General features: G+C 44.6%; 1 long non-coding RNA gene across 1 annotated transcript in view; it reads left to right on the forward strand.

Annotated features, from left to right (window-relative positions):
- The window catches only part of LOC147717874 (uncharacterized), an 81,686-nt gene that overhangs the window by 29,053 nt on the left and 24,833 nt on the right, over positions 1-27,800 (forward strand). The window lies entirely within an intron of this gene.

The raw sequence follows: 27,800 nt of genomic DNA on the forward strand, positions 1-27,800 counted from the left end.
ACTTGAGCTTGAGGATACTTTCAGACTGAACTGTGAATTGTTAAATTGCTTCCGGACATTCAGGCTTGAAGCTTTCAGCAAAGACAAACCATTGGAGCAGGACAATATGAACAAATGCCCAAGCACCCATTCACCAATTATGCTTCTCCTAGCGGCTATTTTCAGTCAAACTCTTACCTTTGAGAAGGTGGTTTTGGAATACATACAGAATGTAGATTCTAACATGAAAATCAATGACAAGTCAATCACTATGAAACCAGCAGATTAATGGGAGCCAGTGTGATCCGGTGCACAGATAATTACAGACATAAAAGTTTCAGATTATTAAGCAACACCAGATACTGAAAAAGCTTCACTCAAAACCCAACTACGAGTTTAGATCAGAGGATGCAGGTGATGGTAAATGAAGCGGAAACCACAGGTTGGATTCCGAAAAAGGAAGCAGACTTTTTAATCAGCCAACACCCTAGAACTCCATACTTCTATAATCTTGTAAAGATTCACAAAGGAAAAATCCCACCAACTGGGATACCCATTGTGTCGTAGATTGGTCCGCCTGGTGGAAAATACAAAGCTGTCCTGAATCCAATCAGCAGAATAAACCAGGCGGGTATGGCTGACCTGTTGATAACATTAGATGTGGAAGCTATGTACACCAACATCCCACAGGATGCCACTTTGACTATGATTGAGGATCTGATTAGATTGGAATTCACCAAAATCTGTTCACTTTATCATTGAATGCATGACCATAGTCTTGGAGGAGAATTTTTTCCATTTGAGTACAGTTTCTACCTACATATTCAAATGACATCAATGGCCAGTACCTTTGCTCCATGCTTGGCCTGTCTGTACATGTATCATTTTGAAAAAACACATATTTTTAGACACAAACTCCTACAAGGCCTTCATATATGATATCCTGATAATTTGGAGCGGTGACACAGCTCTCTGTGCAAGTTTTGATGAAAGGATCAGCTTATTGGACCCCTATCTCAGATTTACACAGAGTGTGTCTGAAAACAAAGTGTCCTTATTAGATTCAACCAACTCAATTGAAGAGGGGGTTCTGGAAGACAATAACCTATAACAAAAGTACTGACAGGAATAGTTTGTTGCTTGTGAGAGTCACCATCCTAGGGCAACTTATAGTTTGGCCAGTTTTTGCAAATCAGGAGAAACTGCAGCAAAACAAGTGGATTAGGAGAGGCAAGCTGAGGATCTCGCTGTGAAAGTATGGACATTTCATACCCAGAGAACATGATCCATGCATCAAAGAGGACATAACACTAAAACCTAACAACCCAAACTCAGAAGGAAAGTGTGACAACATTCACTCCATCTCCATCGATATCAAGAAGATCATCAACAGACGATTGAGTATCCTGAACACTGGGGCACTGACAATTGAGATACACATTTTCGCAATGAAACAGGCGCTTAGTCTGAAGTAACTCCTGGTTCACACAAGACCAAAGATATCATCTACTTACAATAGCCAAAGTCAAGTCTAAATCAGATTTATTCGGTGCAACAAATCTCACCAATAAAGCATACTAGTATAAAAAAAACATTCCTACATTTACATTATCATTTCTAATTCATATAAATACAGAGAAGAACATTTATTTAAAAACATTTATAAAATGTTTAAAATCCACAGGGCAGTCATTAAACCTTTTTTAGCGTGCTAGATGCAATGAAGTTAACCTAGGGACATTTATTCAGTCTTGGGAGAAAAAGTGCTGGTGCGTAAAGGTGCATGGTAAACCCTAAAGTGCAGAGTGTCACGTCTTATCACGGATACAAGATTAAGAACAATATTAAGGATAGTCTTCTGGATTTTCATGCAGGAATGCATCCAGATGTGAATAATCTTTTCTTTTCCTAATTGCAAGTTGTATAAAGCAAGTTACAGAATTTATGATTTTCACATTTTCAAGACTACATACAAAGTTAAAAGCATATTCATAACTAAAAAGCATATTAGATTTTTTAAAAAGTGTTTTAGGACTGATTTCCGGATACCCTTGTAAAAACTACAGAAAAGAATAAAGTGCATCGTAGATTGTATAAATCTTCCGTCACATGGGCAATTTGGCAGTTTGTGACACCATTTTTCCGCTTCAGGGAAAGCAACCAAATGGTATATTGTACCCATCCTTAGCCTAGTAAGGTAAAATCTCTGTTGTACATTTCTCACCAATATTAAATATAACTATACCCCTCACAAGCGGTCGCTCACACTATGAAATTATGCTATGTTTTTGACTAGCAGACCGTTCTCTTTCAATTCCCATTATTTTTAAATATTTCAACTTAAGTTCCTTTTTATTAAACTTCTGTATAGACAGTGGGTCTTTCCCATCAATGTCAACTTTACAATATTTTAAAAGATTGAGAATGTATTCCAGCCATGGTATCTCTCTACTTAATCCGAGGTTTAAACAATCAGTAATTAATTCTTTCGTGAGTTTTGTTTCGTCTTTTGACCAGACACCATGCCAAAAGGAGAGACCGGCAACATTTATTGTATCATTAATATACGCGACTGATAGTTCTTTATGAATTATATCGTTTGCGGTTGAACTGGGTACTGCTAGCAGTCTTTTTAAGAACTTCTTTTCTTGAGTCTGTAGGGAGACGATGTTAGATCTCCCCCAAATTGCAACCTCATACCATACCCCTGAGATACATTTGCTCAGGCAAAGTGCTAAGATTTCTCAGATGGGTTTATTGCCTATTTTTGCCAAAAAATCAAAAAATGCATTCTATAGATCTTAAGAATTTCATGTTGCATAGTTCAATATGGGTACTACATGTACCATTCTTATTAAAAAGCATCCCACGATAAGAGAAAGATGAGACTCTATTAATTACAACTCCACCTACATGATGTTGTTTGTTTTTAGTCCTACTGCTACCACACGTCATTACAAAGGTTTCTTTAGATTTAATTTAAGATCTTTATCAGTCATGTGCAGAGCAAAATTTTCTATGAGGTTTTGTAGGCCGTTCGCTGTCCTTGATATTAGGACAGCGTTGACTGCGTAAAGCAGGACTGGCGGGCGAGTCCCAACTTTCGGGACATCTACACTAAGATTTTGTAAAAAGGTGTCTACGTTGTTAATGTAAAGGGAAAACAAGAGGGGCGCTAATACACATCCCTGTCTGATGCCAAACATGACCCCAAAGTCAGGAGTACATTCCCCCATTTTTCCAAACCGGACCCTAGATATTAAGTGGGTGTAGATCTGGGATAAATATGTAATCATATCAATGGGGGCCCCTAGCCCTTTCAATGTTTGCCATAATTTACAATGGTTGACTAGGACAAAAGCTCTAGTGAGGTCAACAAAACAGGTGCAGTGCCCCCTCCTTTGCTAGCGTATACTTCCCTATTATTGATTCTACATTTAGACATTGTTCTACCATCCCAATACCTCTTCTGAATCCATATTGCGCCTCGGTCAAAAAAAAACTTAATTTCAAGTTTTCAAGTCTTTCCAGCATTATACGGCCCATCAATTTTGACTTGGAGTCAATCAATCAATCAATCAATCAATCAATCAATCAATCAAGTCATTTATATAGCGCACTACTCACCCGGAGGGTCTTAAGGCGCTAGGGGAGGGGGGTCCGTTACTGCTCTAACAGCCAGGTCTTGAGCTGCTTCCTGAAGGCGAGGTGGTCCTGGGTCAGGCGGAGGTGGGTCGGGAGGGAGTTCCAAGTCTTTGCGGCGAGGTAGGAGAAGGACCTTCCCCCTGTGCTGGCTCTTCGGATGCGGGGGACGGCGGCGAGGGCATGGCCGGTCGAACGAAGCTGGCGTTTGGGAGCATAGAAGTTGAGGCGGCTGTTGAGGTATCCTGGGCCTTGGTTGTGTAGGGCTTTGTGTGCGTGGGTGAGGAGACGGAAGGTGATTCTCTTGTTGACCGGGAGCCAGTGCAGGTCTTTCAGGTGTCTGGAGATGTGGTTGCGACGGGGATGTCCAGGATGAGTCGTGCTGAGGCGTTCTGGATCCGCTTTAGCCTCTTCTGGAGTTTGGCGGTGGTTCCGGTGTAGAGGGAGTTGCCGTAGTCCAGACGGCTGGTGACGAGGGCCTGGGTGACAGTCTTCCTGGTCTCGGTGGGGATCCACCGGAAGATCTTTCGTAGCATGCGCAGGATGTTGAAGCACGTCGAGGAGACGGCGTTGACTTGTCTGGTCAAAGTCAAGAAGACATATTGGCGGTAGCAATTGGCCTCCCATCTGTCCCCTTTTTAAAAAAATCGGTACAATGATACTTTCAATCCAAGTAGCAGGTAAGAAGCCCCTGAGGGTGCATTAAAAACATTCATTAAAATTGGGATCCAGAAATCAATTTTGTACTCTATGGGTACTCAGTCCGCACCTGCGGCTTTACCGTTTGCATTTTTTTGCAAAGCTAATTTAATCTCTTCTGGTGATGTTTTAACGGGTTCTACAAGTATAAAGGTTCTTTTTCTACTCTCACTTATTTTTGCACCTTCTGAGTTAAAAATGCTTTCAAAGTTGGCAATCCAATCTTACGGGGGTACTAGTGTCAATATATGCTGATCTATTCTCTTTAAAAAAAGCGATGATTAACTATTTTCCAAAAAAGGACTGAATCTTTCATCTCTGCAGCCTGGATGAGTTTCTCCCATGCTCCTTCACGAATCTCCCTTTTTCTTTCTTTCAAGGCATTTTTATTGATTTTCCTCAGACTGCAAATCCTTGTGCTATCTCTTGGCATTTGCTTTACAGCCAATTTCAATTTCTCATTCAATTTAGAACATTTGTGGTTAAACCATCTGGGGTTAGGGTCACGGACCTTCTTCTGTCTTTTACTAGTTAAGTCACCAGCAATTTCAGTTGTAATTTTAATAAAGGCAGTTATTATCGCCAAGTTCTAGGCGAAACTATCCAGGCAGGTTTCAAGATCCCTTTGTATTTTACCTTTAAGGTTTGCCATAAATACAACCGGATTCACTCCTGACCATTTTATTGATACTCCATTATTCCCCTGTGTAACAATGTCATTTTCCACTCTTACCCTGTTCTTTTTGTGTCAGATTAAGTCTTAATGATACTGTTAGGGGGTGATGATCACTAAAAGGCTGATATTAACCAGCACCTTTACCACCAATTCAATGCAGTTTGCTGAAACCATAAAATGATCTATATTTGAAGATGACCTCGCTCCTACGAAGGTTTGTATATTAGTTTCCCCTTCTCCAGTGCAAAGTTTCAGGATCACTTGATCATATTTATGCACCACATTGTTAATGGATTTCCCATACTGGTCATGAGCAAAATGGGGGATCCTGTCTCCCAGATCCGTAGGGCTCTCTGCTTCATGAATACATTTAACATAATTAAAGTCCCCTGCCCATATTAATACATAGTCACCGCCTATACCTGCCAGGAAATGATCCAGATCAATTTCTAGTAGCCCAATAGCTTTGCTCTTTGATCTATCAAATACATTATTATAGTAATTAATTACAATGATGGCCTGCTTTCCTTTTGAGTGCAAAAGCAAGAACTGATTGTATTTAGATGTGTCCTTTAAAATCAGAGGCGATGTGGTAGCAATTAGTGTAGCTAGACCTCCTTTAACTCTTCCCATCCTAGATGGGCTGGTATTAGAACAAACTGTTTGGTAAACATTTTTAAAAAAAGGTTCAGTGCATCAGGTTTCTATGAGTAAATCTATCACGCACCCATCTAGCGTTTTCAAACACGCCACATCATTAATTGTATTTTTGATCCCTGCAACATTTCATGTCATAAAATGTAGTGATTCACTTGGATGTATACCTGGGTCAGCTTTCATCATATGACCAGTACAAGTAAGTTCAATGTTACTCGTTACGTGTTTATCCAAATCACCTTTTTGCTATGGTTCTATAAGATCATCAGTCTCTAAGTTCATCGCCAGGTAACAAGTATCATGATTGCCCTCATAACTGCTCAAGATGTCATCCAAATAATTTACTAACTTTTGTGGGGTTGTATTAACATCTACCACACTATTGTTAATGGTATGATCCATTGTTGTGACAGGTGACCCAACCAAATCATCTCACAGCATCTTCTCAGTGCTGCATATCTATTGTTCAGTGGTATAGAGTGTGGTAAACGGTAGCTGATATTTGCGTGGATATTGCTACGGCTTGGCCTATAAAAATATCCCAGAGGGACAGCCATTATATGATTAACATTATCAGGGCAAAGCCCATTATCATCATATGATATGGCATTCAGTAAATCACCCATCAAGTCACTCCTTTGGAAGTTTACAACTATACAATCCTCTCGGCATGTTTTTTTGGAATTGCCCACCCAGTTCACTCTCCTTAACATGATAATGGCCTGGTGCAATGTTTTCACCCCAACATTGGCGTTTACAGAAATCCAGGGGCCTACTTGATTTTTCAAGGACTCGTACGTTTCCCTCTGATTTACTGCTAGTTTTGGGATATTGATTAAAATAATAACATACAGAGCTGCCTGTGGGGGAAGATTTAGTGGACCCTGAGTGTTGTTCAAATCTTATAATCACTATCAATCTGGACACTGTAATGTTTGTAATCTCAGAAGGCAGGCAAAAGTAATCGACATTGGTCTTAATACAAAGTGACCAGTGAAGATATGTATAAATGAGTATAGGAACATTATCCGATGCCGACTAATCACTACAAAAATATCTCCCCTCTTTTTCTAACAAAATCAAAGTGATATGATGTGGGTGGTACTGGAAACAGTCTGAGAACACCGAAGCTGGCTTCTCGTTAAACAAGATGGATTTTCGGACTACATATACATATACAGTCTGAATGAAGAAATTCCTTGGTCCACACTAGCAAAAAAGTTGAAGCCTGACTGTCCTCTCATTTCCTGTGAATCTACCACCTATTATAATAGCAATATATGTATTATACAGTTCTTTGTATAAATGCCCCCCTCAGATGAGTTTTTGGGTGATCATGTACCCACAATGAGACGTGGGTTTGCATTGGAAACAAGCAACAGACTATGATGAAACAAACTACAAAGAGGCCTCGAGAAACAGTTTTTAATAAGAATGAACAAGTTATATTGTCTTAATATTTTATGACACCTGCAAGACGTCTCAAATCTTTCCTGGAGGGATATAAAACCTATTTTGTACTATTACAAGGATTCTGCTCATACACCGAACTGTGCACAGAGACCTAGGACATCAGTAAATTGTACAGAGACTCACCTCAGGACCTAGAAACCCCCCAACCAGCTAGCATCAGTGTCACATTAGCTCTTTGTCCTATAGCAAAGAAACCAATGATTAGACAACTTAGAACATGCGACTTAGTACAAACTCAGAAATGGTGGGAAGTGAAAACACTCTTTCGTTATAATCTCATACCAGTCCACAACAGGAGTAAAGTAGAGACACAGGTAAGGTTAAAATATTTATTTTAACGACGTGATCTCAAATGCAGTATCTTAGCCAACATAAGCAGACATATGATTAAAAATAATATGGTCAGCATTGTTACAATTCCATAAAATACAAAAGGAGAAATCATATCACAATGATGGTGAAAACAGGTCTTATAGCGCCTAGTTGTAACACCCACCCTATATAGGAACTATGTATTATAAACTAAAGAAGGTCTCTTAGGCTTGTTTGGGGGACCCCATTACCTTTCCGCTCAGTAAGAGTAAATCACATTCGGATCAGTCAAAGCTCTCTGCATCCCTGGAAACGGAACATCTTCCAAGTGTGTGAAATCATGGCAAGTGTGTAATAATAAGGGTGCCACAATCTTAGTTGGCTCACAGCTGCCTAATTGTTGTGTCTAGAAAGCGTTACTCGATCATGCAGAGAAACAGCTACCATGTTTTGATAACCTTGACGGTTTCAGCAGTGACTGTGCAGACTAGGCGCACAATGTAAGTCTAGAGATGTCGAAAACAAAACCCTTTCTCAAGTGTAGACCTTCACGAAGGCTAACTTACAAAAACAGCAATGCAGTATCATGTTGTGATGGGTTGGGTACCTCGGGGTTGTCGGCACTTAATAAACTCACAACAATATGGCGTAAATGTGGTTTTATTTTCCTGTATACTCGGCATTTCACAGACACCAGGATCAGAGATGTGAAGGGCACGTTTAAGAAAGGAAATAATGAAAAACAGAACAATCCTAGGAACAAGTCTTATTTAGTTGCTTCTCCTGGATACAGTCTTTGTACATAGGGGCCAAGGCGCTTAAACTCGACTTCCCGGTATGTTGGCCCTTTAAATGGTCTCCGCCTTCTTCTTCCGTGTTACGAGGCGTTGGGTACAATGGCTCATCAAAAGTAATAGAAAGAAAACAAAGGAAAACCCGTGTCAAGTCTTCTATATCTTTGACACAAAGCAATATGGGGAAGGGAGTGAAGACACATTTCAGTGAAACGCTATTCATATACCGTCGGAGGGTGTGCACGTGAAAGGGAATGGAGAGGGAAGTGGATCACAGGGAGCGGCTTTACTCTAGTGGGAATGACGGGAAGGACCGCTCGGCGTTCAGGCGTCCTCTCTCCCCCTCCTCCCAACCCAGCCCGCTACCCGGCTGCGTACCTGTGAAAGCCACACTTCTCCGGGAGTATGGCTGGACGAAAAGCGGTACCATTGGCCTCCAGGCAATTCTCCTTGAAGCGTCTTCTCCTCGTCCCTCTCTGGTATTCGTCCAAGGCTCCACGTTCTTTCCTGCTTATCCTCCGTGTTTGCTCTCCTTCTCCCATGCTCCTCTCGGGTCGGCGTCCTTGGGTCCACTTGCTTCCGCTTTTTCCCGATCTGTCTGCTTCTCGATTGGCTGCCTCCCCGTGTCGTCATCAAAGAGGGCGTGACTTATTTCCCTGTTGACTTCTTTAAAGGAATACTTTCCTGTCTCAGGGAACTCCTCGTACCACACTGCTTTGCTTCCTGGTGTCCAAGCCTCGGGCTGAAATACAATGAAGTTACAGTCTTCAGGGGGAACCGACCACCATTCCCTTGCTTCGTTTAGTTCAGTGTCAGTTCTGAACGGGGCAGAGATATCTGACCAGTTACACTCCCCCTCCCTTGGATTTTCCCTCTCGGGGAGAGGTCTTATTCAGGAAAGGAAGTCCGCATTCCCGTTCTCCAGCCCCTTACGGCGGTGTACATGAAAGGAATAGGGTTGTAAACTCAAGAACCACCTCAGCACTCTTGGGTTATGTCCTTTGTTTCGGCTTAGCCATTGCAATGAGACTTGATCAGTGTAGAGGGTGAAGTGGGTGCCTTCTAAGTAGTAGCTTAATTTATCTATAGCCCATTTGATGGCCAAGCATTCTTTTTCAATGACCGGATATCGTTGCTCTCTTGGAAACAACTTCCTAGTAATGAACAGTACCGGCTGTTCCGTACCTTCTGGAGATAGTTGTGAAAGGACTGCGCCCAGGCCATGTTCGGAGGCGTCGGTCTGTAAAATAAAGGGCTGGGAAAAATCTGGTGAAGTCAGCACCGATGAGGAGGTGATGGATTCCTTGAGCCTGTGAAAGGCACGTAAAGGACTGAGGGGAGGGGTTGGTAATGGCTTTAGGAGATGTACCCTTTTTCAGTAACTCAGTCAAGGGGGTTGCAATCTCAGAATAATGTGGGATGAATCGGCGGTAGTAGCCCAACAAGCCTGGGAATGCCCGTAATTCACATTTCGTTGAGGGGAATGTGGTTTCTGTGATGGCTCTCACCTTTTCTTCTTGCGGTTCAATCAACCCCTTACCCAACACATACCCTAGGCACTTTACCCTTTTAAACCCTATCTTGGATTTTTTTGTGTTTATGTGTAGTCCTGCTAATGAAAGGCTGTGAGTATGTCTTGTAGGTCTCTCAGGTGTTGTTCTCATGAGGGGCTAAAGACCACAATATCATCGAGGTATGCAGCCTCACAGCATTGGTGGCCGCGGAGCACCTCGTTCATAAGCCTTTGGAACGTTACCGGTGCTCCGTGGAGACCAAAAGGCAGTACATTGAATTTATATAAACCGTCGGGTGGAAAAGGTGTTTTTTTCCTGTGTGCTTCATTTAATGGTACGTGCCAGTAGCCTTTCGTGAGGTCAATGGTGGAGATGTACCGAGATTCTCCCAGCTTCTCTATCATTTTGTCTACTCTCTGAATCGGGTAGGTGTCAAAATGTGAGATCGCATTGAGGGCTCGAAAGTCCATACAAAAGCGCGTGGAGCCATTGGGTACCATGACTATGGGAGAACTTCACTCGTTTTTGGATGGGCGTATAACCCCCAATTCTAGCATACTTTGGACCTCTTGACTGATGGCTTTTTTTCTAGCAGCAGGTATGCAGTAAGGCTTTTGGTTTACAGTTTTTCCCGGGGTGGTGTCTATTGTGTGCTCTATTAAGCTGGTTCTTCCTGGTAGGTCTGAGAAAGTGTAATCGTATACCCGTAAAATCTTCCTCACCGATTGTTGTTGGTCTTGGTTTAGGTCTGGGTTAGTGACTAGTGCCTCAAAGGTACTCACGGGGCTCTGCATGGGTTGGGAGACTCCCACTGCTTTTGGCAAAGGCTCTAGCCATTTTTTCAGAAGGTTAATTTGGTAGGTTTGTATCTTTCCTGGCTTTATTAGGAGCTTGGAACTGTTTTTTCCCACTGTCCCCACTATATTATAGGGTCCCATCCAACTGGGTTTCATCTTACTGGTGGAAGAGGGGATTAGGACTAGGGCCCACTCTCCAGGATTAAGCTTCCTCCACTTTTTCCCTTTGTTATAGAAGTGTTTCTGTTTTTGCCTTTGCTTCTCTAAATGTGAATGTGCCAGGTCCCTGAGCTTCCCTATTTTGAAGCGTAGTTGTTGTGTGTAGTCGAGAAAATGAAGGGTTTCCTCTTCGTCCTCTTTCTCCCAGGCCTCCTTTGTCATGTCCAGTAGCGTCCTGGGTTTTCGTCCATATAGCAGTTCAAAGGAACTACAGCCCAGACTGCTCTGAACCTGGCTTTGGATAACGTAGAGAGCTAGCGGGAGAAGCTGATCCCAGTCCCTTCCCTCAACCACCAACATTTTCTTTAGCATTCTTTTAAGAGTACCGTTGTATCGCTCTACTAAGCCGTCCTATGTGCTGTATAAGGGACTCCATTGTTGCTTATGGCTGTGTGCCTGCATTCTCCACTACGTGACGTGTGATGGGTTGGGTACCTCGGGGTCGTCGGCACTTAATAAACTCACACCAATATGGCGTAAATGTGGTTTTATTTTCCTGTATACTCGGCGTTTCACAGACGCCAGGCCACCGACCACCATTCCCTTGCTTCTTTTAGTTCGGTGTCAGTTCTGAACGGGGCAGAGATGTCTGACCCGTTACACATGTGCAAAAGCGGCAAAAGGTAAAATGGCTTTTAAACTTCTAATAAGCCATGCTAACATAACACGCGTGCAAAGCAGGCCTGAGGCCATACTACAGTACCTGCTGTGCCCTCAATGGCTGGTAGAGCCAAGGGATGCTTAATTATGTTTGTTTAAATTGAGTTGAGTGGGCAATCTTTAAACCTCAATTAGCAAGCTGGCACATTGCAGGAAGTACGACTCCTTTCTTGGATACTCTCCCATTGGTTTTAATACATTTTTATACTAGCAAGGGAGAACACTTTGAGCCCTCCGGAGTCTCTCATCTAGATTGTGCCTTCCTGTAGAGGGTGGTACCTCTATGGGCTGTTATTGGCTGAATGAAGGTTTACATTTTGCTCACTAATGGGATGGCCGGAAGTTATGCTCTTAGATTCTCACAATCTAGTCTCCAGTTTGGAGAAATTGGCGAATTCCCTGAACCCCGCAATTTGCCCATCTTATACAGGGTTTGGAGTGGAGTAATTCCATGTACAAATGAAACAACCGCAAAGGTGCACCACAAGAAACAAGAAAGAAGTGCAAATGATATTAGCACAAGAAAGAATTTTTTCAAAAAGATGTTGCTAATCTTCTTGTAATCTTTATTTTCAATTTTCAGTACAACGTACAGCCCCGCAATTTGCCCATCTTATACAGGGTTTGGAGTGGAGTAATTCCATGTATACACTCTCAAGCTGTAAATATAGCCAGTAGAAATCTCACACCGCATATACAACTTGATCCCATAGTTTGCTCCTTTGGTTGCAAAGTACTTCCTGAACAGAAACAGAAACAGCACTCTGTATAGGGTCAAGGACTTATCAATGGCTATATTCTTTCCAGAAGTATAAATCTCTGGAACCTGGCAAACAAATAATCCCCAACAGGCCACATTCTGAACAACCTGTACTGAACTGGACGGTACCAGGGCAATGAAGTATAATCGTCAATGAAACCCATATGCTGCAGTAGCAAAAACAATCTCCTCAAACGGTGCAAAGATGGGTGTTACCCAAACCTTGCAAGTAAACCACGAAGACTGCTAGCTTAGTTTGTGCACTAACCCCATTTTGAGAGTAAGGCCCAAAAATGGATCCCACCACTGTGCTCTAGAATGAGGCCCTAGAGTACCTCTGTACTCCCCAAGTAATTGTTTGGCACACAAATTTGTTTGCTGCACAATTTGCTCAAGCAAGTCAACATCCAAAAAGAGATGGATGTAGTTAATCTGCAAAAATTGGCTGTATCAACTTTGCATCGAGCTTCCTCAGTGAACCTCGTAATTTGTGACTGAGCTAAATTGGGGGGCTGCCAAGAGAGCTGTGCTTGCTGCCATCCATACCGGCTCTCTGGGTTGGTCTACCCCACTACTGTTCTGCTGCACACACTATGCTTGCAAAGGGATAGCACGACTGCCATCCATCATGTCCCTCAGAATCGCTGAAAGACAAGTTATCGGATGGAACTCCACCGACTGAAAAATCACTTCAAGATTCTGCTCCATTTTCCTCTCCCTTGGATGCTGTCTCACTTTCTGATCCAGCCTTAGAGCTATCCTCTATAACCCAAGTTAGGGCCTGGGCAGCAGTCATCCACTGAGACGCACCATCTCTGCTGACTGGCTAAAACTGATCTAAAACCTTACTTCAGAAAATGTTTGTACAAGAAGTATGGTTCTAAATTAATCTGCGGGTGTGTGCAGCAATTAGATGTTTGTGACAGAGTAAAACACTATTCGATGAGTGACTGTGAGGTGCTGCAACAGTAAAAAAGCAAATGCAACTTCTACAGACTAAAAAGAAACAGGACAAAAAACCACACCACATGACTTTACCTTGCCAAATGCACAATACCACAGCACACTTCAGAGTACAAGGGGTGAGCCCAATTGAGCCAGTCTTCATTTATTATGACACTAACATGCAGCAGAGAAAATTTTATGTAGAAAGTCCAGGCGACCCTTATTGACTAACAGGGCTTAAATTAATAATCCCAAATGTCCTTTTGTGGTAGTGTGGGTAAGCCGTTTAGGCTTATCAGAGGGTAATGTTAAGCATTTGTTTTACATATAGTGAATAAATGAGAACACACGGGTAAGTACTTTAGACGTTATCAAATTTTTCTGTAGATACAGTGCAAAATGACAGCTGTCAGATTTCAGGGAGATTCAAACACAGTAATGTGATCCTATGGGAGAAACATTCACTGCATAGGGCCACTAGCTAAGGACTTACTACACTGCTTTTCTGGACTCAGGGGGTCATTAGGATTGCGGTTTTTCCGCATCCTCGGGCCGGCAGAAGCCACCGCCGGCCCCGAGGATGCGGAAAAACCGCAGCGGACTGACCAAGGACCCACCGCCACATTAGGATGGCTGGTGGGTCCTGGTTTCCGTCCGCAGCTTTTCCGCCGCGGTCGGCTTACAACCGCGGCGGAAAAGCTTTAATATGGTGACGGTGTCTTCCAGACACCGTCCACCATATTAGGATGGGCAGTACAATATGCTTTTCCGCGGCGGGTTTTCCGCCGTGGAAAAGCATACGGAACTTCACTGCAGGGGCCCGTTGCGGGCCCCCTAGGTGAAGGGGGGGGTGGGGGGTGCACATGGGGGGTACCTATGGTACCCCCCTGCATTTGCGGTGCCTGCCGCTTTGTGCACGCAAATGCTGTGCATGCTTTTTTAACATTGCGGCGGGTGCAGCTTCAAGCTGCACCCGCTGCAATGTTAAAGATTGAGGATGTGACCGCCACCCTGGCGGTCACATCCTAATCTGCACGGAGGGACCTCCGCAGCCCCTGCGGACGGTCCCTCCTACTCTATGGTGGTGGACGGACTCAGGTCCGTCCGCCATCATAATCGGCCCCTTAATTTGAGTAGAGGCCAAGGTACAAGAAAGCACCAAGAGTTCAGTTATACCTGTCTTGGGGAGTCCAGGTGCAGAAGTGCTTTCAGCAGTGGTAGCCTTGGACGCAACACACTGTATTTAATGGACAAAGTTCCTGTTGTAAAAAGGCTGCAAGGGGGAACGTAGGGTCCAGTCAGGCAGAACCCAAAGGAGAGCTTTGCTTTTGAGGATCGCAGGGACACCATTGATCGGCTCAAACTCTGGCGGTGGGGCTCGGATGCAGAGGTGTTTTAGTCTGCGCGTCGCTGGTGTTAGAGGCTCTCAGGTTCGGTGTCAACCTGGTGAAGGAGACGAATATATGATTATTCAACGATTTCAAGTTCCACGCATGCCTTTACCACGCAAATTTTAGTTCGCATGTGTCTTTTGCACGCAGCATTTGACAACTCATGTTTTTACTCCGCAATCATAACGTTACGAAACATCTGACGTCCCATTTACATTTACATAATGATACTGATAGGCTACGAAAAAATTTATGATACTGATAGGCTACGAAAAGATCGATGTTTTAAACTATAATAAACAACAGATTCCCTTACATTTTTTTTTATTTTTTTCATAATGCGCTTAATTAATACCCTAATTTACAAAGGTTTGATTCTTATCTTACCCCTGTACGTCTTTCACCATCAGCCCTTTCTTCCACCGACCACGGAAACAAGCGTCAAAACACGTCTATCAAAACTGATAACGGACTTCTATTATGACGTGCTCTTTTCCTTCATCGTTTTGAGGCATTGTAGAGCGGTTTTTTTTACGTTTTCTTCTTATTTATTTATTATTATCCGCTTGGTTTTTTTTCGGGGGGGGGGAGACCCCCCCCCAACCCCCCCTAGCCTCCCCCCAGCCCCCCAAAACCAGGAAGGAATACCACTCGCGTGGTAAAGACGGTCGTTGAAAGCTTACGCGTGGGAAAGACCTTTGCGTGGTGAGTGACGCGTGGTAAACGTTATGCGTGTTATTTGCTTCGTAGTAAATGATGTTTCCCGAAGGAGACAAAACAGGACAGCTGGTGCTGGCTTCTGCGATGCTGACACCATTCCTCGTCAGCTTATCGGGCTTTGCAGGATTAGACTACAAACAATCCTTTACTACTGCAAGCGGTTCAGCACCTTGGGTATTGGTGCAGGGTGCCTCCTGTGGGTCTGGCGTCTCCAAACTTGGTGGAGAGACTGATTTGATCCTCTGAAGTACTGTGAACTCCTCCTGGGTGGTTGGTGCTTCAGTGTAACTCTTTCATCAGCAGAACCATGAATCAGATATATCAGTGGAAGGCTACAGGTTGCAGGGAAGTGGCTCCTCTACTTCAAGGGAGACGCTGGCTGTTGGGGAAGTGTACAGCTGCGGGATGAGTCATGTTGTTGCAATTGTTGGGAGTGGAGCAGACAGGCCATCAGAGTTTAGAGCGAAAGTCCACAAGTAGTCCTCAGCTTTTGCTTCTTCCTCTCTTCTCTATCCTTCTCTTCAGTCAGGCAAATCAGAGTTCCCAGTGTTGGGACCACCTAAATACAAAATGTAGGGGCTTTGAGGGGAATGAAGGGTTGTAGCTAATGGGCTAATTCCCCTTGGGGTCAATACACCCCCTATATGACCACTTCCTGTGGGGAATGGGCATAACCCTGTCCCAAAGTTTCTAATGCTACCAAAATCAAGATGGTGGATCACATCAGGCAGAACACAAACACAACAAAACATTGCATACATAACAAAACATAGCATAGCATAACATAGCATAACAAAACACAGCAACACATAGCATAACAAAACAGCATAGCATAACAAAACAAAGCTTGGCATAGCATAACAAAACATAGAATAACAAAGCATAGCATAACAAAACATAGCATAGCAAAACATAGCATAGCAAAACATAGCATTGCATAATAAAACACAACAAAACATTGCATAGCATAACAAAACATAGCATAGCAAAACAAAGCATAGCATAGCAAAACACAACAAAACATAGCATAACATAACACAACAAAACATAGCATAGCATAACAAAACAAAGCATAGGATAGCAAAACTAAACATAGCATAGGATAGCAAAACAAACCATAGCATAACAAAACATAGCATAACATAACAAAACATGGCACAACGACACATAGCATAACAAAACATAGCAAAACACAACAAAACATATCATAGCGTAACAAAACATAGCACAGCAAATCAAAACATATAATAGCATAGCAAAACATAGAATACCAAACACAACAAAACATAGCATAACAAAGCATAGCATAATAAAACACAACAAAACATAGCATAGCATAACAAAAGATAGCATTGTATAACAAAGCATAGCATATTAAAACATAGCATAGCATAAAAAACAGCATAACAAAACAAAGCATAGCATAACAAATCAAAGCATAGGATAGCAAAGCATAGCATAACAAAACAAAACATAAGATAGCAAAACATAGCATACATCATCACTCAGCTCCACCACAGCATCACTCAGGGGCACCACAACATCACTATGCGCTACCACAGCATCACTGAACGCCAGAGCATCACTCGTTTGCCACCACAGCATCAATCTGTGCAACCATTCAACAACAACTGGTTCAAATATGTTCTCTCAATGTTTCAAGCTTTATTACAAATGTAACAAAAAGATGTTAATATTTCACTTCTGTTCTTGGATTTTCGTCACAATAAAATACATTGAACATAATCTTCACAAAAGTTATTTACAAAAGTTTAAGCTATTGCCATTATAAATTACAATAACTTTTATTTAAGTATTAATTAATTAAAAAAAATTAAAAACCATTGTTATTTGTAATATCAATATATGTAAGTCACGTAAATACAACACATATTGCATTACAAATGCTATAGTTGTCACATTTACAAAAGTTATAACTATTGGCATTGTAAAACGACAAAGCTATTAATTTAGCTATTTTCAAAAATAAAACATAAATTAAAAATGTGTCATTTAAAATACTAATAGCTCAAACTTTCCTAATGCCAGACTTATTGTTTTGCAAATGCTTGTTTTCTTTTTTTACTGCACTTTTCATAAAAACCTGCGCAACTGATAACGAGAGTAGTCATGCCCTATGGGAGTTCAGGTTCTGATCTGAAGTCTTCTGCTACAGCTGTGGTTCCCAAAGTGTGCGCTGCGGCACCCTGGTGCGCCGTGAAGGGAAGCCAGGGGCGCCGCCGCACAGGATGTGGATCTGAGAAAAGTCGCGGTGAGACACTGGCACACCAAGAGCACGCAAGTTTCTCAGTCACATGCTGCCACACCCTCACGTGTCTCAAACACCACAGCCAGTGCAACGGGGTCTGGTGCAGGAAAGGAAGTGGGCTGCTGTCTGAATTATACAATACAGCAATCACCCGGGTTCACTGGGCTTATTCGGGGCCTGAGCCCTGATGCCACTGCAGCTGCCAGCTGGTTCACCAATGGAAGCTACACCCCGGGACCAAACGCGATGCACACACGTGTGTTTCAGTCATGGTACCGCCACACAGAGCACGATTGTCTGAGTCACACGCAGAGCACGTGTTTCACATGCGTCGAGACAGGCACCGCCGCATCATATGCAGCATGCATGTCTCAGGAGACAGGGGTCGTCACACGCAGAGCATATGTTTTAATCACGTCGAGACAGGCACCGCCGCATGTGCAGCATATGTTTCACACACGGAGCCATCTGCAGCATGCGTGTTTCAAAGCTCCACCTTGGAGTTAGGCATGGTTGCGCTAACTTGTTCCAGGGAGCAATAAGCTCTGCTGGGTTTCTGAGTCCGAGTCAAGTGAAGCTTTCCTAGAGCCCCGTTTACACCCGGAGTGGGGGCACCAACCCCTTCTTCCTGAGACGTGGTGTGTTTGACCCTCAGAGTCAGGGACCGCAGCGGCGACACCCAGACCTACAGTGGTCCAAAGCCATTCAAGACGGCAGAAGGGTGACACGCTTGGAACTAACGTGCACGAAAATCTTAATTTCTGCAAGTACTAAAGACGGGACTAAGAAACCGCTCAATAGAAAAGTATATCCTAGTGATATCACCATGTAGTGATTGATACATCTAAGAATTTTTATATCGGTCTTAGAGAAGCATATGGAGCTTTGTCAGCCCCGCTTGTCCCACAGCACCCGATCACAACGAAAACAGTTATTTGAATAATCAGAACTCTATTATAGGAAAAGAGGACCCCAAGGTGTATCTGAAGTACATGGTCTGGTATTGTTCGAAGACAAACCAGAAGATACCTTGGAATGTTATTCGAAATTTAAAAGGATATATATGCTGTCGTGAGAAGAGAGCTATTTTATACATATATCGTCCCGAAGAAGGTGGCATAAAGAAATACATGAGCTACCGAAACGCGTCGACGCATCATTGAATGTTACATCCCAGGAACCATACGTGTGTTTATATTGATGAAATGATTAATGGACACCTGGTTAAAAATATACATTGAGTTCAATGTGGAGTGATGGAATTTGAAATGTTTTTTATTTCTTGCACTTCACTTGGTTGTTAGCTCTCCAGTACTTAGTTTTACATATTATTTTCATATATAACTTGTAATTTTAATTTCATGTAGAGCGAAAATTGTTGGTCAATAGGACTTTTTAACTGTCATTTATATTTATTAATTGATTGTTGCACTATATGTCATTATTAATTTTATTAAAGATAAACTGTTTTCTTAATTAGGTCTGTTGTTTAATTGATGTCACCAAATTACCTTTGAGGAACTGAATGTACGAGGAATGGAAGAATGATATATAAAAGTGGGTTGTTTTGACAGAAATATTGCCCATGACTAATATTGATTAGAGGTTAACAAAATAGTCCCAGGAGAAATCCTCTTTTTTTACTTACCAAAGCCAAGCACTGCCATACATACATAGAGCACGTGGGATTCAGAGTATGTGACTGACAAAGGGCAGGGCATACGTGGTTCACACTTCGAGTCAGGGTTTTCCCACACCCGAAGCACAGGCGCTTCACGCAGCGCTTGGCCCCTGCCACACCCAGAGTTTAGGAGTTTCACTGTTAGGCTCTCTTTCCAATTGGCTCCTTAAAATCCCATGTATGGCCAGGTTCTCCTAATTTACCATAACCGGCCCCCGTTATTTCATAGGTAGGGAAATAATAAGGTTTTTCATAATTTGTGAACGAGCATGCGAGAATCGGTGTTCCCGCATCGACTCCTGCGTATTTTTCTATTGGCCGTTCACAAGGGACCTTTCAACGGCTTTCAGCATTTGAACTGTGTGTGTATAACACGTACCCTTCGTAATTCCAATGCAAAACTCTGGTTGTTTATGGTGACCATCTGCAAACATGCATTTTTTGGGGAGTGCTATATGAATGGTTAATATGATACGTTTTAATGTCCAGCAAGCTCTATTAATAATACCCCTACAGGGTTGGATTGGGATTAAAAATCGGCACGGGCACGCATAAAAAAGTCGGACCACATTTGCATAATGCCTTCCCTCAAATCACTGCTTCAGTGTAATTTTACATAGAAAAGGGGAGGGGGGTGGGGGGATATGCACGCATCAGTTTACACTAGTGAAACACCCCTGAAAAAAGTGAGGCCACTTCTGCACAGGCCCCCTGCCCCGCTCAGTATGCCTACATTAATGGGAGGCCCAGTGAGAGAAAAGGGGTGACACCTCTACCTGTTGCTGCTGTACGGGAGGTAATGAGCGCCCATCTCCCTCCAGAAAGGCCACTTAGACACCCACTGGGCCGCTGGCTGTATAGTCGAACAACAGAGACACCGCCCAAATCAACCCCCAGGCTGCTCAAAAGCAGCCCTCAGGTGGAACTCGGACCCCAGCCCCTCGGGCATTGCCCGAATGCCCTTGTTACCAATCCGACGCTGCCTTTCTGACAGTAGAATCAGTCGTCGCCGCGTGTTTGAACCCAAGAAGCTTTCACGTGTTGTCATCTGTATGGCAGGGCTCCCGTTCAGGATCGACCCCTGGAGAGCCTGTTGGCTTCTAGTTCGACGTGTTCCAAGACTGGTACACGGCCTGCTCTCATCCAGCGTGCCAGGAGTCAAGCAGAGGGGCTGAGCCTCAGTGGCATGCGTAGGCGCCAGGTTATTAGGGCTTAAGCCCCCACAAATAATTTATAAGAGCCCGGGGGTGGGCTGGGTCCTTCCACATTGTTCAGTAGCTGAACTGTGCGCGCGAAGCTCTTGTGTGCGTGAGGTTCGTGTGTGCGCGAGGCTCACGTGCACGCGAGGCTCATGTACTGCCAGAGACCTGCTTTCTGAAAGACAAGGCCCAGCATTTCAAAAGGGACTGAGGTGGAATGTCAGAGACACATATAAGGCTGCAATTGAAGCACATCTCTCATTCCTCGGACCGTTGGGTGGGTGGGTGCAGGGTGAGGGACCTGGTGGAGAGCGTTGGGTGGGTGCATGGTCATGGGCCTGGTGGAGAGCGTTGGGTGGGTGGGTGCTGGGTCAGGTCCTGGTGGAGAGCATTGGGTGGGTGGGTGGGTGGGTGGATGCAGGGTCAGGGTCCTGGTGGAGAGCGTTGGGTGGGTGGGTGCAGGGTGCAAGGCAGAGGGAAGGACGGTGCAAGGCAGAGAGGAGAAGGGTGCAAGGTGAAAGGGGGGAAGGGTGGAAGGCGGAGGGGGGAAGGGTGCAAGGCTGAGGGGAGAAGGGTGCAACGCTGAGGGGAGAAGGGTGCAACGCAGAGGGGAGAAGGGTACACGGCAAAGGAGAGAAGGGTGCAAGGCAGAGAGAAGGGTGCCAGGCAGAGAAAAGAAGGGTGCAAGGCAGAGCGGAGAAGGGTGCAAGGCAGAGAGGAGAAGGGTGCATGGTAGAGAGGATAAGGGTGCAAGCCAGGGAGGAGAAGGGTGCAAGGCGGAGGGGGGAAGGGTGCAAGGCAGAGGGGAGAAGGGTACACGGCAAAGGGGAGAAGGGTGCAAGGCAGAGGGGAGAAGGGTGCAAGCCAGAGAGGAGAAGGGTGCAAGGCAGAGAAAAGAAGGGTGCAAGGCAGAGAGTAAAAGGGTGCAAGGCAGTGGGGAGAAGGGTGCAAGGCAGAGGGGAGAAGGGTTCAAGGCAGAGGGGAGAAGGAGGCAAGGCAGAGGGGAGAAGGGTAGAAGGCAGAGGGGAGAAGGGTAGAAGGCAGAGGGGAGAAGGGTGCACGGCAGAGGGGAGAAGGGTGCAAGGCAGAAGGGAGAAGGGTGCAAGGCAGAGGGGAGAATGGTGCAAGGTAGAAAAGGGTGCAAGGCGGAGGTGGAGTAGGGTACAAGGGGGAGGGGGAGAAGGGTGCAGGGTGGAGGGGGAGAAGGGTGTAAGGCAGTGGGGAAAAGGGTGCAAGGGGGATGGTGATGAAGTAAAAAATGTGCCCCCCCACCCCCCGAAAACATTTCTGCGGATGCCCATGATCAGAGCCCAACTCACATAAACTTCTTGCAACGCCACAGAGCTCCTTGAGCCTTTCTCTAGCCTGGTTACTTTTAGTGGGAGTGCTTTATACTACTCTATGATGGTGTTGTATGCATGGAGATGTACTTTATAAGATCTTTGTGATTGCAAATAAAGTTTTATGATAGTGATGGCTACTCTCTGAATCCTTCATCACGTCTAGGCTTGATTCTTCATGTAGACCAGTGGTTCCCAAAGGGTGCGCCGCAGCACCCCGATGCGCGGGTAAAAAAATGGTGGGGAGCCACAGCCAAATGGCAATTAGGTCAAGGGAGCCACGGGTCAAAAACGTTTGGGAACCACTGTGCTACAGTAACCAATATATGCCTCACTGGGGCCAAAGAGGTTCATGGTTGGATTCCCGCAGAAACATCGGGTCCTCACCCGATGAGCTACGCTAAAAATATTTTTGCTTTGTCACTCCCAAAACTAGCCCCCTCCAGTAAAAAAACATTTCGATATATCATATGAATCCTCTCTTAATGAATGCAATTATACTTATCTGGCGTAAAAAAAAATGATTGGCAATAAAATAAAATCGGCCCTGTCGGTTTCGCAATTACTGGTAATGTAAAGGCACCTCGTGTCCTCGGAGCCCGAGGGTAAATTATTTAAAGGACACTGAGACCTCCCATCGCTTCCTGATTAGATAGTCTAGCGCGTGGGCGGGATGAAGCAAGTGTCCGCCAGCGCCGATTGGCTCTTAACATTCGTCATCCAACGTGATGTTTACAGTGCGCGCAGGGCACAAGGTGAAACAAAGTGACCGTGGGGAAGCCTTGAGCGCGCCTGCGCCAGCCATACTATGTTCTCTGTCAAGGGAGGGGGATGCCGTTGCCATTTACGGATTTACCACACTTTAAATAAACATACCGCTTCATCAGTACGAACTGTGCCCACACGACCACATCCTTAGCGATTATTTGAGGCGGGATTCACGTTAACTGGTAGCGGTTTATCAGTTGTCGGTGTCTTCAGCTCGTGCATTTGGCGGTTACGATTCAAATGGCTTCACTCCCGGACCCTTCTCCCGAATAGGCGCCACTTAATTCTTGCTTCTGCGTTTTTTTCCCGCCTTGCCATCAGCCCCGAGGAGTCACCTCTTTAAAATAACTTTTATACCATCTCATTTTAAGTAATACATCTAACGTCCAAGGACACAGAGTTCCCGGGGGCGCGGCTTCACGGACCACCCTCTTCTTAGGCAAGAAATACCAGTACTCACCCCTCCAGGTAACGCGAAATGATTCCCGTTCTACTTGCTGAATAATAACTCCTATTTCTCGATGGATACTGGCGCACCTGACTCTTTCTCAAGAGAGAACACCTCTTCTGTGTTTTCCTCCACGGACCACAAGCGTATTAATGACCCTGCTCACGCACCAGAAAAGAATATTGATTCTGAGATTTCGCACTCCTCTCCAGTGAGGACCAGGACACCGAGAAGCCATAATTCCCATGGGGCTCGCAGCTTGCCTACTTTTAACAGAATAGTCAAATTTTGGGATAAAAAACCGCATACCACAGCGGAAGCAAAAATAGCTGCTTCGCCTAAAGAGAAAACAAATCCCTCACATGCTTCCTCAATAGAAGTAGAACCTGCTGTCACTCCCTCAGTAGAAGTTTATGCCGCTGCTGTCCCGCCCTCTGTAGAAGTTTATGCCGCTGCTGTCCCTTCTGCCAAGGAAACTGATCCTTCAGCTTCTTGTTCTGGGGAAAGTAACCATGTAACTGCTCAACACTCTGTGGACTCTGACCTTTCAATTACTCTTTCCTCAAGTGAAGTAAACCCCGCTGCTTCCACGGAAAGTAGCCTCGCAACTGTTCCCTCTTCAGAGGAATGTGATGCTGCCCCAAAACCTTCCCCAGAGGACTCTGGCCCTTCTGTTTCCAATGTAGAGGATTGTGATTCTGCAGTTTCACCCCCGTCTGAGGAAACAAACCTCTGTGCTACCCAATCAGGAACAGCTCTCTCCTCCAATTCCGCCATTGATGACCCTTCTTCTCTCTACCAAGTGAACTGTGTGCACCCCAGATCTTATTCTAGGTGTCGCTGCCGTCGCGCTCGATGCCCCAAGTTTCGCTGCCCACTTGCATCTACTGAGGCAAACAACAGTCTGTCTACAACACATCAAGAGACAATCTACCATTCTGCTTCCACCCTGAGGTATACAAGAGATGCCAGTAAATCATGTGTAGCAGTAGACACTGGCAGCCTTGCCTCTGAGAAATTCAATGACCACCCCTCTGATTCTGTCTCAGGAAATGCCTGTCTGAATGCTTCCATCTCATGCATCCCATCTAATAAAATTACCTCTCCTTTTACATCCTCCAGGGTTTCGCGCCTCAGGGTCCCATGTGCATCTGCTGGTTGCCCTTCGGTTGTCTCCCCTATAAATATTTGTCCACGGGCTGTCTTTCCCAAGACTATCCGTCCGCGTGTAGTGTCAGCCAGAAATAGCTATTCTTCGGGGTCCTAAGCACTGCGTGTTTTCCATATTTCATTCCAATGGAGTTGTAACCAATCTCCTGCTAGCTACAGAAATCCCTAACTCCAAAATGTTTGCACACATACCTTTTGGACCAACAGTACCCCTTTTATGCCTCACAATGACTAATTTTATGTGACTTTTGGAAGCCCGCTTCCTGTCGTTTATTCTAAAGGTCTACCTGACTTCTTGAAGAGCACTGTTTTGAAACTCAGCTTCTGCCTTTCTCTTCAAGACCACTAGAAGCAGAACACACTGAAATCAAGCACCTTTGATTTCTCCGCAGCATCTTCCTGCTCTTCATGATGTCTCAAATTGATAATCAGTTCCTCTGATGTTTTATGAGTTTCTTATTTCTCGTGCATTGCCCACATTGTTTATTTGCCTCTTTAAGTGTTCTTCTGGGTCTTCTTACTCCCTTATTCTATGTCTTTGCCGTGTTTATCTGTCCCTTGTGATACTACGAGATTAATAGCCTACCAATCTGACCTCTGCTGAGTTTAATGGACACTTTTTATACTGTATGGTTGGAAACCTGCTACCCTGATGTCTCAGCAAGGCCCTCTTTCTGCCTATTCAGACACTTAATAAAACCCTTTGCATTTAATCTCTCCTTATTGTCCCTAATCCCTTTTGTTATGTTGCCATGGCTGTAGTCTGGAATATCGAGTAGGGAAATATTGTGATACCTTAATACCATTTCCTAAATATCGAAGACAAACTCTTGAAAGGTAAGTGCATGTATAAATTTGATATTCTTAACTCTACATCTATGTACCTTGAAGACATATATATTGTCACGGTACTTATATGTGGAAGTGGTATAGAAAATCTTTGCATACTTATCTGTCTATATTTTTGTCAGCTCTATTTCAGCTACGATATAAAGGTATAACGATATTCCGTACTCAATATTCACGACCTATACCTATTGCCACATGCACCTTCTTCTTTGAACATTCATAGGGTCCTCTTGTCATTAGGTATTATTACACTATTTAAAACCTCTGAATTGGATATCTTCACAGGTTTAAGAGTGAGCAGTGCATTGAAAAATGCCCTACTGACACATCCACCCTCTTTTGCTTTCAGAGTCTGTTTCCTTTGATATCACCATGTCTAAACCCTTACCTAAAGTCTACTTGCCTCTTTGAAAACCCAACCCAGTAGACTCAACCTTGTCAGGCACTCTCTTCCCAGTGAGACCTCTACTTAAAGAAAAAGAATGCTGAGGTCAACCCCGCTGGCGCATGCCCTCTTTGAATACTACCTTAAAGAAGACCTGCACATGTGATCCCTTCTTTGACCCTACAGTGAATTTAGCCCTTTCAATCTCTCGCAACATGCCTTTGATGATGGAAATGTTCTGTGAACCTTCTGATGTCATTATGACTAAGCTTCTCATCTGAGCCTCGTGCCCACGGAATTGAGCATTCCTTCCTCATACACAAGGGACGTGTCCTGGGCATTTTATCAATACCTACCTCCTTAAGGTACCTGGAGGGCAGAAGACATGAGCACAGAAACAGTAAGTCACCATAGGAATGGTACCAATACACTGGCAAGGCGCAATCACAGATGATGTGCCAATAAACTGGCAAGGCGGGAAAACAGATGATCTGATTATTTTTGTCTTACCTGTATCAAACACAACTTGAAGAAATTGTGTTTCCTGTTTCCAATGTTGACTCCAGTGGGATTTTTCGCCTATGCCAGCCAAGTGACTGTTCATTGTTACTGGGCAAGCTGCCTTGATGACGTTGCCTAGAATGCTGATATTGGACAAGTGGAGTTTTCTCTGCTCTGATAGCTATTTGTCCAGCATCAACAGGCTCGATAAAGCAGATGATGAGTTTACTTTTGCTGAAACCACCGCCCTTTTTCAAGCTCTCCCAAAGACTCTGTGGATATCTTTGTTCGTAGTTGACGCAGAGACATTTCGAGTTCACATTTTGGAGCCCATATACGAGGTGAACCTGCCCTATGAAACTGAGATTGTCTTTAAATGTTAATGTCAATTAATTGCTTCTTCAGCCGCCTCATGCAAAAAGAACAATTGAAGAACAGAATGAAGAACAATGTCACACATTCACCCCAGTACAGAGATCTGGGCCTAAATCCATAGTTTTTTTGTTCACCTTGCCATTCCAGTTTGGACCCAGCCATATGCAAATCTGTCTTGACCCTGCACCCAATGGGAACATTCCAGCCCGAACTGCCAGCCAGGCTAGGTCCTCCCTGGACTGGAAACAAGCATACTAGAATCGGTTTCGGGCTTTCAGCCCTCATCAGCCAGGATAGGTTGACTCCAGTGACATGGAGATCACAGGACCAACGTCTGGGCATACCCGTCCCACTCAGGATGACAAATGCAAAAAGAACAACTGATGGACAGAATGCAGAACAATGTCATACATTCACCCCAATACAGAGATCTGGGCCTAAATCCATCGCTTTTTTGCTCACCATGCCATTTCCAGTTTAGACCCATTCAAATGCAAATCAGTCTTTATCCTACACCCAATGGGAAAAGTCCAGCCCGAACTGCCAGGCCAGGTCCTCCCTGGTCTGGAAACAAGCATCCTAGGACCGGTTTCGGGCTTTCATCCCTCATCAGCCAGGATAGCTTGACTCCAGTGGCATGGAGAAAGGGGTCCTAGGAGGCTTGTTTCCGTTCCAGGGAGGACCTGGCTTAGCAGTTCGGGCTGGACAGTTCCCGTGAGGCACAGGGTCAAGACTGATTTGCATATGGCCAGGTCTAAACTGAGGTGGCATGGTGAGCAAAAGAATGATTGATTTAACTCTTTACTGGGGGTGAATGTTTTGATTTGTTCTGCATTCCGTCCATCAATTGGGTGTCTTTTGCTTCCTCTTCCTAAGTGCCCCGTGTATGCCCCGGGCTCACTGTGCCACTAGATTCAAGCTTTCCTGGATGAAGAGGGGTGAAACCCCGAAACCGGTCCTAGGATGCTTGATTCCGGTCCAGGGATGACCGGGCTTAGCAGTTTGGGCTGGACTGTTCCCATGAGGCACAGGGTCAAGACTGATTTGCATATGGCCAGGTCTAAACTCGGGTGGCATGGTGAGCAAACGAATGATGGATTTAACGCAGATCTCGACTGGGGGTGAATGTTTTGATTTGTTCTGCTTTCCGTCCATCAATTGTGTGTCTTTTGCTTTCTCGCCCTAAGTACGCTAGGTATGCCCAGAAGTGGGTCCCGTGCTCAGTGTGCCACTGGATTTAACCCCTTCAGTGCTCATGACAAGCTCAGCTCGTCATGAGGCACAGTGCTCCTGTGCTCATGACGAGCTGAGCTCGTCATGACCACACCCATTTCTATTAGGGCCCAGCACAGGAGAGGAATCTCTCAAGCTGCCAAGGTGTTAAGCTATCCTGGCTGAAGAGGGGTTGTCACCCCGACACCGGTCCTAGGATGCTAGTGTCCGGTCCAGGGAGGACCTGGCTTATCAGTTCGGGCTGGACTGCTCCCATGAGGCACATGATCAAGACTGATTTGCATAGGGCCAGGTCTAAACTGGGGTGGCATGGTGAGCAAAAGAATGATGGATTTAACCCAGAT

Source organism: Lissotriton vulgaris, chromosome 5 (genome assembly GCF_964263255.1).
Source record: "Lissotriton vulgaris chromosome 5, aLisVul1.2, whole genome shotgun sequence".
Lineage (NCBI taxonomy): Eukaryota > Metazoa > Chordata > Amphibia > Caudata > Salamandridae > Lissotriton > Lissotriton vulgaris.